Source organism: Crocuta crocuta, unplaced genomic scaffold (genome assembly GCF_008692635.1).
Source record: "Crocuta crocuta isolate KB4526 unplaced genomic scaffold, BGI_CrCroc_1.0 scaffold33, whole genome shotgun sequence".
Lineage (NCBI taxonomy): Eukaryota > Metazoa > Chordata > Mammalia > Carnivora > Hyaenidae > Crocuta > Crocuta crocuta.
In genome coordinates this window covers 1,744,264-1,759,570 of record NW_027529203.1, presented here as the reverse complement: position 1 = coordinate 1,759,570, position 15,307 = coordinate 1,744,264, and the positions used below count along the sequence as shown (strand labels likewise).

General features: G+C 36.5%; 1 pseudogene; it reads right to left on the bottom strand.

The window, feature by feature from the left end:
- Window positions 1–9,738: 9,738 nt before the first annotated feature.
- LOC144226840 (U2 spliceosomal RNA) lies at window positions 9,739–9,917 on the bottom strand (annotated as a pseudogene).
- Between the last annotated feature and the right edge of the window lie 5,390 nt (window positions 9,918–15,307).

Below are 15,307 nucleotides of genomic sequence, written 5' to 3'. Positions count from 1 at the left end.
ACCCCATAAAAAACCCTACTCTGCCCTTGTTCGAGGCTCTCATCACAGATCCACGTGCTGGTGAAGTCTGTGAGCCCGAGCTCGAGCCCATAATAAAGACCTTTGCCTTTGCATGCGTGACTCGGTCTCCCTGGTGGTCTCTGGTCGGTGAGGATACTGCAATCTGGGTATAACACTAGGATTATTCAGGTTCCCGAAAGGCAGAATTCTCAAGCTGCTGTAATATACCCAGTAATGGTAAACTGAAGAACATCCATCGAGTAAAATTCATCAGGTGCCAGCTCATTAAACAGCAAGGCCTTTGAGTTGCTGAGACTGGGAGATGTTTAATGGCTGAACATAGGAGAGTTAAATGGACCCAAACAGGAAGAGAAATATTTTCACGAAATTACTCTTCATACAAATTGGGGTAAAATTGCTCCTCCTATTCCCAGAGGGCACAGAGAATGCTGAGGGGATCAGAAATAATGCAGCCAACACCGAAAAGACAGATTGGCTAAGATGAAGAGACACTTTTGTAATTCTATAAAGTTGGCTTTCAGAATTTCAAAGAAAATACTGAAGCAAAGCTAAGCCTTCTAAAGAAACCAGCTGATAGAGACCCAGTATGTAAAGACTTCCTTAAAAGATTTTCAGCACTACATGGGCAAGAAACTTGCCACTTGCTGCCTTTAGTGAAGAAGACTAAGAGCAAGAAACTTGTATCTCAGGGCAAGCTGTCACGGAATGGGCAGAACCAGAAAGCAAGTCTTAGAAGAGAAATACCACAAACTAAAGTAGAATAAGTAGAATCATTCTCTTAAACCAAATTTAATCATTCTTTTCTGCTTAATAGTATCACCTGAGAAATTTTTTAAAAGTGACCATAATCAAGCCTCACCTAACACAAATTACAACTTCCAGATGATTCTAACGGGCCACTGGGTTTAGTGCCCCTGAAGGACTAGCATTTATCATTATGTTATTATTTTAAGTTAAATATGGATAGTTTTATCAGACCACCTTTTATACTCATTGCTGCCTAATATATACAATTGGTAAATCTAAGGGTACAAAAGGACCAAAACATACCTATAATCTTTAAAAAATAGGATTTATTAACTTAGCCATCAAGACCATTACATTATGGGGCGCCTGGGTGGCTCAGTCGGTTGAGCGCCGACTTTGGCTCAGGTCATGATCTCACAGTTCGTGAGTTCAAGCCCTGTGTCGGGCTCTGTGCTGACTGTTCATAGCCTGGAACCTGCTGCGGATTCTGTGTCTCCCTCTCTCTCTGCTCCTCCCCCACTCATGCTCTCTCTCTCAAAAATAAATAAGCATTAAAAAAAAAAAAGATCATCACATTATATGGAGAACCCTGGAGCTTCTCAGAAAGAGAGACCTAAGAAAGGTTTGCTATGGTGTTTGAGATTGTCCTGGATGTTTCAAGAAGGGAGTTAATGGAAGATGGGTTCTGAATTGAATGCTCTCAGTAAGCAGGGGCAATTTGATGACTGGGTTTAAATATTTTTATACAGAAGATAGAAGAGGAATTGAGAGTACTATATGTGTCATTTGTAAGTGTAAGGAGTCCCTCAGTGAGCAGAGAGAAAGGAGTATATTGGATTATTTTTTGTGGTGGCACAGTGTCCTTTTCGTTGGCTTATGTTTAGAAATGAGGCCAGACTGATCTTGTTTTTGAATGTGTCCAAATATTTTTGACATTGTGTGAAATTTTTGTTATGTTAAATTCAGTCGGGAACACTACAGTCCAATTTTGAGCTGTCAGCTTCTAGCACCTTTTAACCTCATATGCTTATATAATAAAATAAAGTACATCATTTTATTTGAGGGTGTGTTCAGTCATCCACAAGAAACCTTGCAATGTCTCTATAAAGTTTAGTACTTAAAAAATACATTCTCTATGGCCTACATACACATAGACATGGAGGGATAGACTCTGATATAGAACATTGATGAATAAGAAAACAAGATCCTTCACAGAAAGTTTTAACATGATCTATTTTCTCCAGTATGATGGAGCTTGTTATGTTTTATTTTCACCGAGTACCATATTTGACATTACTTTCTCCTTTCAATTTAACAACAAATCCTAAGCTATATAGTTTTCTACTGACTGTATGGATGGATGGATGAGGAATATGAGGAAGTGTTTGTGTATGTATTTGCATAAAGGAGAAAAATATTTGATCTTTATCATTACTAGGCTGTGATAATCTGGTTCCAGGAGGATAGGATTTCTAATATAAGTTCCAGGAGGAAAAGGGAAGTACTTATTTAAAATTGTCTCAAGACTGACTTCATGAAAGCAAAAAAAAAAAAACAAAACAAAACAAAACAAAAAAAATAAAACAGGTGAAGAGTCAAGAGGAAAAATATATCTACTTCTTGAGATCAATTAATCTATGTATTAGAGATGAGAATAGTGCTAAAAATTTATTCTGCATGTGATCTGGAGACACTTTTTCTGGGAAGTTAAGATGCTTTTTAAATATTATAGGGAAACAGGTAATCCCAAACATCAACATAAATAGTACATATAAAATAATATGAAAAAGGCAGTTCCCTATGATATGGGAAAGTGCCATTAAAATGACAAAGTAATGAAAGAAGAAAGCAGGATACAGTGGTTTTTCAAGCAGAAGATTTAGCATATAGAAGCAAGGCAGTGTGAAAAATAATTCTGCGTGAGGAATATCACAAGCAGTTTGGAAAAGAGCATTGTGAAATTAAATCAGGAAAGGTAGATAGACATTCTTGTGAATNTCTAAAGCCTTTCAAAAACTTAGTAACATCATTCTAAAATTAACATCAAAGAATGTCAAGGCCATTTAGTATTTGCAATTTTTCTACACTAGCAATTGTAGTAGGAATTCCAGAGTCATAAAATATAAGGGAACTTTTTGAATCAAGAAACCACTGCTATAATCTAGATGAAGAATGATAGGGCTTAAATGTAAGGGAGAAGCCAAGGAAATGGGGAGGATGGGTTGGAAAGGAGAAATGTTAATGAAGTGAAATGAAAATGCTTGGTGTGTCATTAGTGGGAGAGTGTGAGATTATTCTGTTGTTTCTGATTTGCATGTCAACGGAGAAAGGTGTCATTAAGACTGGAGATGCAGAAGATGGAGCAAGATGGAGAGTGGGGAGAATGATAATGAAGTGAGTAGATTAGATCAGACCTCTTCGAAGAGAGAAAGAGAGCTCCGTTGAAATGTATTTTGGGAATTATATGATAGCTACTGGAGAGAGAATACCTGGAGAAATAAAAGAATTAGTAAAGGGAAAAGGTTACCAATGTTAAGAAATAGGAGCAAAAACAAATGATGAAGCAGACATGGTCATGGAGGTGAAAAACAAACATTTGATGCTGAGAAAACAAGGCAAGAGACTCTCAGGAGCTGAGGGGACGCCACAGACTGAACGGGGCAGGCAGCAATTGCAGTTAGCTTTCTCATGGATGTTGCCATTGCAAGATTATTTTACATCTTTTCCAGTATATTTTAGTGGAATATAGAGCTGAAAACCAGATTGCAGTGGGTGGAAAGAGCAAATATGATGTGAGGAACATAAGACAGGAAATATGCTCTCATATCAAAAAAAAAAATCACACACATACACCATAAAACTTGTTCTCTGGAAAGGAAAACTAGGGTGACATAGTGAGGGAAAGTTAGATTGCAGAAAGAATATATCTTTTTATTGTTGGAATACAATAAAGGTTTTGTTGTTTTATTCACCAATAAGGTAAATATTTTTGACTACCTAACATGTACCAGGTACCATATAAAATTGGTAGTATACTATCTATGATATTGTTATATGACATTTTTCCCTTAAAATACAGGGTTATCATCTTATGTGATTTAATAAAAATTGGAGATATTGTAGACAGATACAAATAATAGAAATATATGTTATATATTAGTGTTTTATAATATAGTTATATAGGTATTTTATATACCTAGGATGTTTCAAATTTAATAAAATGTAATTCAAATCTTTGTACATGTCCTTGAGTAGACAACTAAAAATAGTTACTTGCTGAAGGGTGTGTGGGTTTTTTTCTGCAAAAAATCTACATTTTATATTGACTCATCCCACAGCATCTATAAGGCATACAAATCTGGCATTGGTTTTCTGGGTCTTGATGCCAAGTTGCTAAGCAGATTCTTTGCCCTGATGCCTGGAGAAGCTTTTATAACTTTCAGTCCTTATCAAAACATTAGCAAATTGGAGTGCTTGGGTGGCTCAATCATTTAAGTGGCTGACTCCTGATTTCAGCTCAGGTCATGATCTCATGGTTCATGGGTTCAAGCCTTGAATCAGGCTCTGAGCTGAATGTATAGACCCTGCTTGGGATTCTCTCTCTCCCTCTCTTTTTCTGTCCCTCACCCATTTGTGCTCACTCTCTCTCTCTCAAAGTAAATAAATAAACATTTTAAAAAACCAGCATCATATGAAGAAACCAACTGAATTGGTTATAGCAATTCACATATCAAGCAGGATTATGCAAAGTGTAATGGTCTTCCCCTTACTCCGTACAAGAGATATGTCGACAAAGCACTGGGCTCTCACACATTTCATTGAGGAAATAAGCCTTTGTATTTTTATGGGGTTTCCATCCCACTTTGGCACACGTGTCTTAACATCTAGATTGTCTATTACTCTCTGCACTCGGAGACATGTCAGCATAAGGTCGTCACTCCAAAAGGCCAGCAACATCAGCAACATGTTTTGTTGCAGGATCTGATGGAAGAACTCTGAGGCCTAAATCATAGCAGAAAAGAGAACTGATATAAACAAACCTGAGGCAAGAGCATCCATTTCCCCGAGTGTGCTGCGATCTGACTCCACAAATTTGGGAAAATGAGGTCAGTCCTGGGTGAGGCCCGAATTGAGCTTGCTGCACTTTACTGGCTAACTTCCTCAGGTGAGATGTTCAAGAAAAGCATTAAGAGATTTGATGTAAAAGCAGCAGCAACTGGTCAGCTGCAAGGGAGAGTTAGTTCACCAGGTCTCCGTTGCTCATCTCACATATTTCCATTTCCTACATCACAACTCTTCCTACGATCTGAGACCTAATGTTTTCTGTTCAGTGCCCTTGGATTTTGCATAATTGTCTTGACAGTGCTGTGGATTCTATTTATGCAAATCATTGTGACCAAACATTCATTTGATTTAGTTATATTAGCTCTGTCACTGCCCGATCTGGAGACTTTTAGCACTGAACTCGATAGTTCATAAGTCTCCTTCTGCTTTTCCAGGAGAGTTCAGGAAGGTGAACAAGTCTTACTCATTTAACTCTACCACACTCTGGGGAAACTACCTAAACTTCTCAAAATTTGAAACCATCATGTCCTGGCAGAGCATCCAACAGTAAAAGCAGAGGTTTACCTAAACCATCCTGGCTTATTTTAATGTAGCAATGTTTGATAATTATTCATAATTTTTTAAAGTCATGAAAATACTAAAACCAGATAGAATAGCAGATAAGTAGGTATAAAATGGGCTTTCTCCAGGCAAAGACATGCAGGTACACTAGCAAGTTGATCCTGAATTGCTAATGCCTCCAAGGCATCTGGGCAAGAACAAATGAAATGCATCTGTGAAACAAGATAAAATCCTGGGGTTCAATTTTTCTACACATAATTTTTCAAATACCTGAAGAGATAAGACACACTGAGGAGAAACTAGCAGAAACGAAAAACCAACAGAAAAAAATCCATAGGCACCTCAGGTAATAGAATTTGAAAACACAGATTATAAAATAACTAAGCCAAGTCTGTAATTTTTTTCTCAGGAAAGTGAAAACAAAAAAACAAATTGACCTAGGTGATTAAAAAACAAACACTTTCATAAATCAGAAAACAATAGACAAGGTTTAGAACGAAATGGATAAATTTAATAAATTCAGTTGTATTTTCTTTTAACCATTAAACTATTCCACCATCCTTTGGTATCCAAAAAGCCGATGTAATCTCTAATGTAATTTCTTTGTATTTAATATCTCCACTTAGCATCTCTTTTCAGTTCATTTTTTATATTCTAAAGTAACCCCAAAATTCGTGCTTTTTCTACTTTAGGACTGTATCACCCATTCTGAAAAATTATCAGCCATATTCACTTTTTTTTTTGAGAGAGAGGAAGAAACAGAGAGCAAGCGGGGAAGGAGTCGGGAGAGAGGGAGAGAGAGAATATTAAGCAAAGTGCATGCTCAGTGCAAAGCTGACAGCTGGGCTCCCTCTCACTACCAGAGCCGAAATCAAGAATTAGAGGCTTAACTAAGCACCCAAGCACCCAGCCATAGTCACTTCTAATATCATCCTACCTTCATTTTTTTCCATTGAGTCCTAATAAAACTCACTGTAGATTACTACAGGATCTTATATACTCCATTACCATCCTTTTATCTTTTGCAACAAATTTTTTGATAAAAACGGTATATAATGATAACAGCTATCATTACTGTACATAAAGATTATGCCAACATTTTACATTTAACTCTTGAGAATCATATTGGAATCTACAAAACATAGATTAAGTAATTTGCTGATGGTCACATGTTAGCTCTTATGCTACCTTTCAGTGATTTCTGTTTTTCAGTTTTGCATACAATTTACTCAATCCAAGTTTAATATTTATTTCAATTGTTAGAAGTTTTATGACTTTCTGTTTGTTCCTTTTCAAATTTACATGCTTTTCAAAATGCTCTATTAGTGCTTCATAAATTCCATTGTTTAATTTATCTTTCTGAACACATGAATACACATATTTTAAAGCATCTCTCATGTTACTATATTACCTGTTTCTTGAGTGTCAAGTCTCATATTTGTTTTATCTACAGATTCTTTCTCATCAAGTTTGTTTCTTTTTTTGTTTTGTCACTTAAAATTGTGAAGTAATCTATAGCAGGTTTTCTTATCTACAAGATTCCCTTTGTCCTCTGAGACATGTATTGACATAGATTTACATACAGAAATGAGAGTTTTGAGTTTCTTTTGCCTGAATACCACTCTATTGTGATAACATGCTTAACTAATTATGTACAACATTTCAATATCTTAAGTTACCTGAATAACCCAATGTGCTTATGGATCCATACCAGCACGTGACATAGCTTGAGTTACTCATTACTTGTCAGTGACACTTTTACCACACATAAAACCCAGCCCCAAGTTACTCCCTTCCTTGACAGATCACTTGGCTGCAATCATTTTAAACTGTCTTACATGAAATGAGCTGCCCTTTCTTGGAGTTTCAGCTCCAAAGTACAGAGGAGGCTTTTGGGTCAGCATCCTATCTTATTTATTAGCCAAAGCCTTGCCCAAAGAAAGTAACCCATTTCAATACTCCCTAGAACTTTGTGGCTCCACTTTCTGCTCTATAATGGCACTCTTTCCTCCTTCATTTCCAATATGTGAGAATTCCTTTTTTGCTGTAGTATGCATTTAAAATGTCCTGTTGTGGGTGCCTGGGTCAAAAGTGACTGATTCTTGATTTCTCATAGATCTTGATCCCACAGTTCATGAGTTCAAGCTCTGCATCTGGCTCTGTGCTGGTAGTGTAGAGCCTGCTTGGGATTCTCCCTCCCTCTCTCTCTCTCATTCTCTCTCTCTTTCTCCTTTTTCCCCTTCTTGTGCTCTCTCTTTCAAAATAAAGAAGTAAACTTAATTGTTTTTAATTAAAAATAAAAAAAATTAAAAAAAATATCCTGTTGTGTCTCAGATTGATTTCAATGTATTTGGGGTAATGATGAGAAATGTCTTCAGTCCTTTTTTTCCAGAAGCTGAACCTGTTGAATGGAATGCTAGAAACACAGTTCAATATTATGTCGTTTTGATTCATGGCTTAGGGAAATCTACCCATGTATGAATACCTACACTGTAGAAATGCAGTAGACTCACTGGCAAGCCTTCTCACTGAAAAAAATCTACAATTTCTCTTCTGTCACTTGCTCAACACTTCTGGCTTTATAATTGTAAGAATATTTTTGAAAACTTTTTAAATGTTTATTTAAAAGAGAGAGAGAGACAGAGCGTGAGCAAGGGAGGAACAGAGAGAGAGGGAGAAAGACACAAAATCTGAAGTAGGCTCCAGTCTCTGAGCTGTCAGCACAGAGCCCAACACTCAGCTGGTACCCACAAACCATGAGATCATTACCTAAGCCAACTGACTGAGCCACCCAGGTGCCCCTGTAAGAACATTTCAATCAGCCACATTTTAGGTACCTCTGGGGGAGGGGGCTGGGAATGGGATGAATAGCTCTGCTTCAAGAATGGCCAGTTTCCATAGAGATTATTGTCTTGACCACCATGCTCCTCCATCTGTTCTTTTTCTAAACTATCAGGTGATCATATTTAGTGATCTTACCACAAGGAAATAATAATGAAAATAAAATAAAATAATAAAAATTGTGTTTTATTTGCAAATCTAAATTAAGTAAAAATAAATTATACTAGACCTGTTTCAAATAGTTTTTTATAAATGCCTAAGATAATTCAGGGTGTTTACCTTAGTATAAGTTTGCCTATCACCCCAGGTATTACCATATTATCATTGATTATTATTAAAATAATTATACAAGTCTGAGTATTCCTCAATAGATTATAACTCCCGAGAATACATTGGCTGGCACAGAGTAGTTTCATAATAAATAATATTTAGTGATAATTAAAATCATAATAACTTAAATGAAAAATAGTACTATTGTGCAATGGATAATACTTAAGAGCATAAATGATCTTCAGAAACACTGCTAGTAATTTAGAAATGGCACATAAAGTCAGTATAATTTAAGGGTAATTATAAATCTTGGAATAATTCATTTGATTATGTTTTGGGGATGCAACATTTTTGTTTCTAGAATTCCTCTGTGACTACTCTAGCTCTTTAGCTTATATTAGAAACTGACAGCTCATTAACAGCTCATTAGGAATGCTGCTAACTGTGCAAAAGAAATATATTCTGCATAGTAGATTAATACTTGTGAAATGTATTGAAGTTTGGGTCAGATTCAGTATTTCAGGGAGAATAAACATCTCTGCCTAACAGTGATGAAAAAAGCACATACATGCAGGGTTAAAATGAGGGGAAAAGTGCCGTAAGTTTCAACATATTTCAAAAAATATTCCAATGTGACATACTTTCTCTTTCTGCTACTTTTTCTCTGACTGTCAATTTATAGAAGTTGCCTGTCAATCTCCATTTCCTTTAAAAACACATAGTTATCATTCATTCCAATGTCTTAATTATAAAATCATGTTATTTAAACTTTGGCGGTTTGGAATTACTTGTAAATGAACAAAGCCAAGTCACATTTTATGAATAAACACATGAAACAAAGATTACTAAAATAGCCTTTAAAAAGGGAAGAAAAAAATGGTCTCAAAGTTTTGGATTTCTTTTCTTCAAAAAATAAGGTATAAGAAACAAAACTTAGGAGAGGAAATGACTAAAGACAGAAACAAAAACAAAGACAGAAAAAAATGAGCAAAATCACTTCCACTGCTGGCTTATACTTATATTCATGTTCCTAGTATTAAGAAGACCACAGTGAGTGTATAAATATATATTCCACACATGCCTGTGTTGTGGTCTTGACCGTCTTTTCCCGACTCTAGTTGCACCTGTAGAGCGAAGGCATCTTGCACATAGATACACTAAGACTCTCCAAGCAGAAGCTCAGGAATCACTACAGTTGGTCAGCGATACTGGAGCTGCTTGGTTATTCCCCCAAGGAGGTGCACCATTCCTGGTATGGCAATACCAGGTGGATGCCTGCAGTAGACAGAAAAAGCTCCTATTCCATCTTCTGGCTCCAAAAACCCATTAATATATTGTCCTCAGATAAAGGATGTATCTGATATTAAGCAGATAAGAACTTGATATTATTAGCCAAAAGCCTGAGAAGTGATGATCCGCAAATTGTAAAAAACACCCTATGCTTTGGGCCTGACTGAGGATATGGAAACCATGGTCCATGAGCCAAATCCAGTCCATTACCTCCTCCTGTAGATAAAGTTTTATTGGAACACAGTCACATTCATTCATTTTGGAATTATCTATGGCTGATTTCATGCTATAATAGTAGAATGGAGTAGTTGCAAAATATACCATCTGGCTCATAAAGCCTAAAATTTTTACTATTTGACTTCTATTATTTTGTTGATCTCTGGTCAAATTGGGATAATTTTTTAATATCTTGAGACCATAAGCTATTTGAGTTATAAATAGTACATAGATATAGGGAAAGCCCACAACTGGTATCTTTAACTTTTGGCTCTGGACACATTTAAATCTTTAGTTATAAGAAAATCACTGAGTGACTTATAATGCTCAGATTATAATTATTGTTTTCACTTTTCTCTGTTTGTTACTACAACAGGAATGGGATGCCAGCTCACAACTGCCATATACAATAAGTGTACTTTAAATTCTTTTATACTATAATTTCTATTTTGAACTCTTGATCCTTTAAGGTAATAAAATTTCAAACTCATTGTTTTAATTTGTGGATTTTCCTTATTTCACGATTTCCATGTCTGCTTCACTTACAGACATTTTGGGAAGAATGGTTATGGATGTTGACTATTGTCTCTTCTAATTTGATCATTGTTTTTATCTGGCTTTAGTTATTAATCCACACATGTGATTCTAGAGCTATCTCTATAACATTTGATCATGGCAATTTAGACAGTTCATCAGGAGACATTATTCTGTCCTCTAGATGTTTTCATGTCTATCGGATCTACTTCTGTTTCAAGGTCATTTATGTGAACTTGTGATTCACCTTGCTCTTCCTATAATCCTCTGTAGAAAGAGAATTCCATAAGATCCACTTATATATTCTTACTCTATATCATTTTTCATTTGAGTTTTTGTGCAGCCTCCTAGTGGCTACCTGAGCATAAGGAGCAAAGCCCCTTTTTTAGAACATATCAATGCTTTATCATTTCCACTCTGTCTTCCTCCATTCAGTGGAAACCCTGCATTTCTCAATTCCCATTTTCCCAATACATTTATTTATGCCCAGTGGTTTTCTCCTGTGAGAGATAATGGTTTATACAAAAGAAGCTCAAAAAATGAGCACATATCAATGTATTTTGTCACATCTTTCTGCAAAAGCAAGGAGCCTAAATATCGTGCCTGTTTCAATAAAGGTGAGAGGAAAAAAGAAAAACAAAACTGGGAAACCAAATTAGTAGTCTGTTAAGATTTCTGAAATAGCATTTCACTACACCGATCACTTGCTACTGTCTTTTCAAATCTTAATCAAAACTTAAATTTATATATCAATACCTCTTGGTGCAGATATGTGATTGATCCAGATAGATTGTTAAGGCAAAGTAACAATTAACCCTCAAATCTTAGTAGTGTAATGTGATAAATGTTGATACCTTTTCAACTGTATATCCACTACAGTTGGGGTAGGCATCTATGTCATACAGCCTCTCAGGGCTTCAATATAATGGTGGCTCTACCACTTTGAAATCCGCCCTTTGAAACATTGGCCCCTTCTCTTCATCAAAAAGAGACAAAAGGAGACTAGATAACTGTCGGGAGGCCGGCTCTGGCCAGGGTCCAGGGGTCCCTGAAGGATGGACGGTGTCGGTGAGGGAGGGGTGAGAGAGGCCCGAGAGTCTTTCTGATCATCAGGCAGGCATCTCCACTCTGACTGGGGCTCAACTTTATTTTATAAGTGTTTGGGGGATGGCACAGAAGTGGCATTTGCCTTAGACAATGGTTTCTGATAACAAACTTCTTTGATATGTAAGAATTTCCCGGAACATAGATTTGTTGAAGACTCCTGCATAACCTTTATCAATAGTGATTGAGATGCTTATCCTGTGGGGAAGAAGGTATGTTTAGCATACCAGACAAAGTTTTTAGCATAAAAAGGGTGAAATTACTTCTTTGTGGGCAGGGGTCAATAGCTTGTTTAAGGTGGAAGTATCAAGAAAAACAGGTCTTCCAGGGAACACCTTTGCTCTCATAATCACAAAAGAAGAAGTTCCTCAATAGGTTCCTTCACAGGGAGCAATCAGTTTATACAAGGCCAGAAAATGCTCCAAGCAGAAACAGATGGGTGGGGGTGGATATTTGCCCTTAACTCTAGATTAGGCTCTTTGTCTCAGGGCCAGACTCAAGCCCCTTTTATTATGTAAGTCTTGGATCTGCAAGGCCCTTAGAAGAGCCTTTTAACAATCGTCCACAATGTTTTCATCTGAAATCTCTTTGGAAAAGGCAGGGACATGCCTTCCCTTATGAGCAATCTGTGTGGGGAATATCGGTCTGATCTGGAATATTGTGAGGCCTGGTCAATACTAGCAGCCTCATTTCCAACATGAGCCAGTAGTAGCAGAAGGAGATACCAGTTTTCATTTCTCTGGCAGGAGCTGGGCAAACACCACCATATCCTTGCTGTGACCGTCATCCAATGAGGCCAGTGCGGCTCCCAGCAGATAACAATGCATAGTCTTCTCTCTGGCTTGGCCATGTTGTGAAATATATCACTTTAGTCCACTTATTATTGAGTAGAGTTAGCACAAAATTACATATAAAAATAAATAGGCTGAAAGTGAGTCTTTCTATATCCAGGGAAGAGAAATTTGAAATGAGATATAGTAGTATTTCCAACACAGAAATATTATGTGCTGATAAATTTCCAGTCTTTGTAAACTTTTGTATATGGAATCTCTGGGATCATATTTTCAAGCCATCTGATAAAACATGTCACAATGCAAGAGAACAATTCTATCTTGGAAAAAAAGAAAAACAGTTTGTCTAGTCAGAAGCATGTGAAGATAACTTCTCACTCTAAAGGAACAATTGCAGAAGCATCCATCATTTCTCCTCCAATATGTTCCACAGTTCAGAATCTTAAGAGGCATGTGTAATTTAATTTTATTCCCTTACTTCTATAACCATAATGAAAAGATAAGTATTTACTGTAAAAGGAATGTCTTCAAGTTTTGCTTTTGCTATGTTAATAAAATATACTCTTTTTAAAAAGTTATAGATATATGAATATTTAATTAATAATATCTATGCTATTTTTGCATTTTTCTCATGATATATTTTATTTATTTTCATTATAATAAATTCATTTAAATAAATTTTAATTAAAATAAATTTATTTCATTAAAATAAATAAATTTTCATTTCATGAAAAATGAAAAAGCCAAGCCTAGAGTCAAAGAAAATATTGGTATGATGTACCCCCTCAATTAAAATTTTTTTCTTAAATGAGTAGAAAGGAAGTGATAGTATAGGAGAACATGAGTTTTTCTTTGTTTCAGACGTTTAAAAAATTAGGATATGTATGTATGTCATATTTACAGCATATATAACATATATAATGCATGTTTGCTAAATTTGATTTAGGAAAGTGATTTGAAAAATATTAAAAGAGAAAAGAGAAAAGGGTAAAATTAAATTTTATTTTAACACAATGTAATAATTTTCTAATATATGTATTTAAAGTAATCAGGAATGCACATTATCTTCTTATTCATTGATTTGAACCAAAGGATATGATAATGGTTTTTTTCAGAACAATGTTTTTGAAAGTGTTAGTGAAGAGCCAAAAATTAAGTCCTCCATTAAGAGAAACCTCGGGCTGCACGTAGCCCCAGTCCCAGTCCCAGGAAAAGCCTCAGACTGTTCAAGGCTAAAGCCATCCTCAGACCGCCCTCAGTTCAGCTAATCAAAAAGAAAAAAAATAGGAACATTCCTATGGTCTGAGTCAAGGCTGGAAACTGCAGATACAAACTAGCCAATTTCTCACTGCTTGTCTGAACCCCATGTGGGCCCTTTGAACTCACCTCACAATTGGTCATTTTCAAAGGATTCTCAAAGGTCATGATTGGGTCCCACCAAAAGTAATGAACACCTCACAGACACTGAATGGTCGAAGCTGTAATTGTAATTGGTGCTTATGTGATGATGCTACATGTACTGTAACACCCCCATCCCTTACTCCTTAAAAACCCTGTTCGCTATTGTTCTTGGCTTCACCTTGCTGCCATGACACCAGCAGGCTGGGTGAGCCCCTGCTCAAGCTTGTAATAAAGACCCTTTTGTACTTGCATCGGTGCCGGCTCCTTGGAGTGAGGGGCCTAGACAAACTAAACCAAAAACTTAACCAGCTTTTCTGCTTCTGTACAAGTGCTTGCACTACGGGAAACTAAAACCTAACTAGCTCCTTCCGCTTCTGTACCATTGCTTAAGGCTGAGTTTCAGCTTTCCCGAAACTATCAGGCAGTTACACATTGCCCAAGGCAGGAGAAACCACCCTTGCAACACCCAGTCAGGAAAGTCCAGCGACCACCCTCCACATTACTGAGGGAGAGGCCTGGAGATAGAAACTATAGATAGGACCCTGTTACCTAATGTTAAAGTTAACCTGTTAGTCGCCGAACAAGACCCTAGGCTCGCTCTGTGATTGGTTGAATTCAAAGGTATCCTAAATGTTGTAATTGGATCCCGCCAAAAACCTGATGGCGGGAACCAATCAAATGTGGTATATGTTCACATTTAAATATCAACCAATGACAAACCTGTAACCATAGAGATCCCCTGTCCCTCCCCACGACTTGTTTACTCCTGTCTATAAAAAGGCTGCAAAGACTTTGTTTGGGGCCTCTCAGCGTCACCGGCGATGAGTGCGCGGAGGTCCGGGTTCGAACCTGCAAATAAACGACCCTTGCCGATTGGCTTTGACTCTGGTCTCTGGTGGTCTGTTTTTGGGGTCTCTCGAACTCTGGGCGTTTCATTAGAAAAGTAAAAATCATGGTTATAAAGAAGAATGTATCTACAGCTATGTACTATAGCTCTTTCAATCACTAGTCTATCACACTGTGGAAAAAAAACAAACATCTAGTTTGTTGGAAGGAGCATGTATAGCAAATAGACTTGAGTCAGCAAATAGGCCACAGGGGTGTGGAGTCCTGATTCACTTCCTTTCATTAGTTCCCCCTATCAAATAAACTGAAGTTTAAATTACCATCTTCAAAGTTTAATTTATTTTCTTAGTCAAGCAGTTAACCATATTTATAGAGGCCTGACAATTCTAGGAAAAAAAGTGCTGATAGTAGCACCAATATGAGGAGAGAAAGATTTTAAAAACATAAATTTTCATTTAAAATGCTAATGAAATATTTTTCTAAAAATACATGTAATTATTATTTACCAAAATTTTAATTTTCTGGGAGCTGACATATCAATTTACTTTTATTCAGAATTTCTCCTTCCTTTAATTGTATAGTTATTTATCTAATCTAGATTTACAATTATATAATCCTAC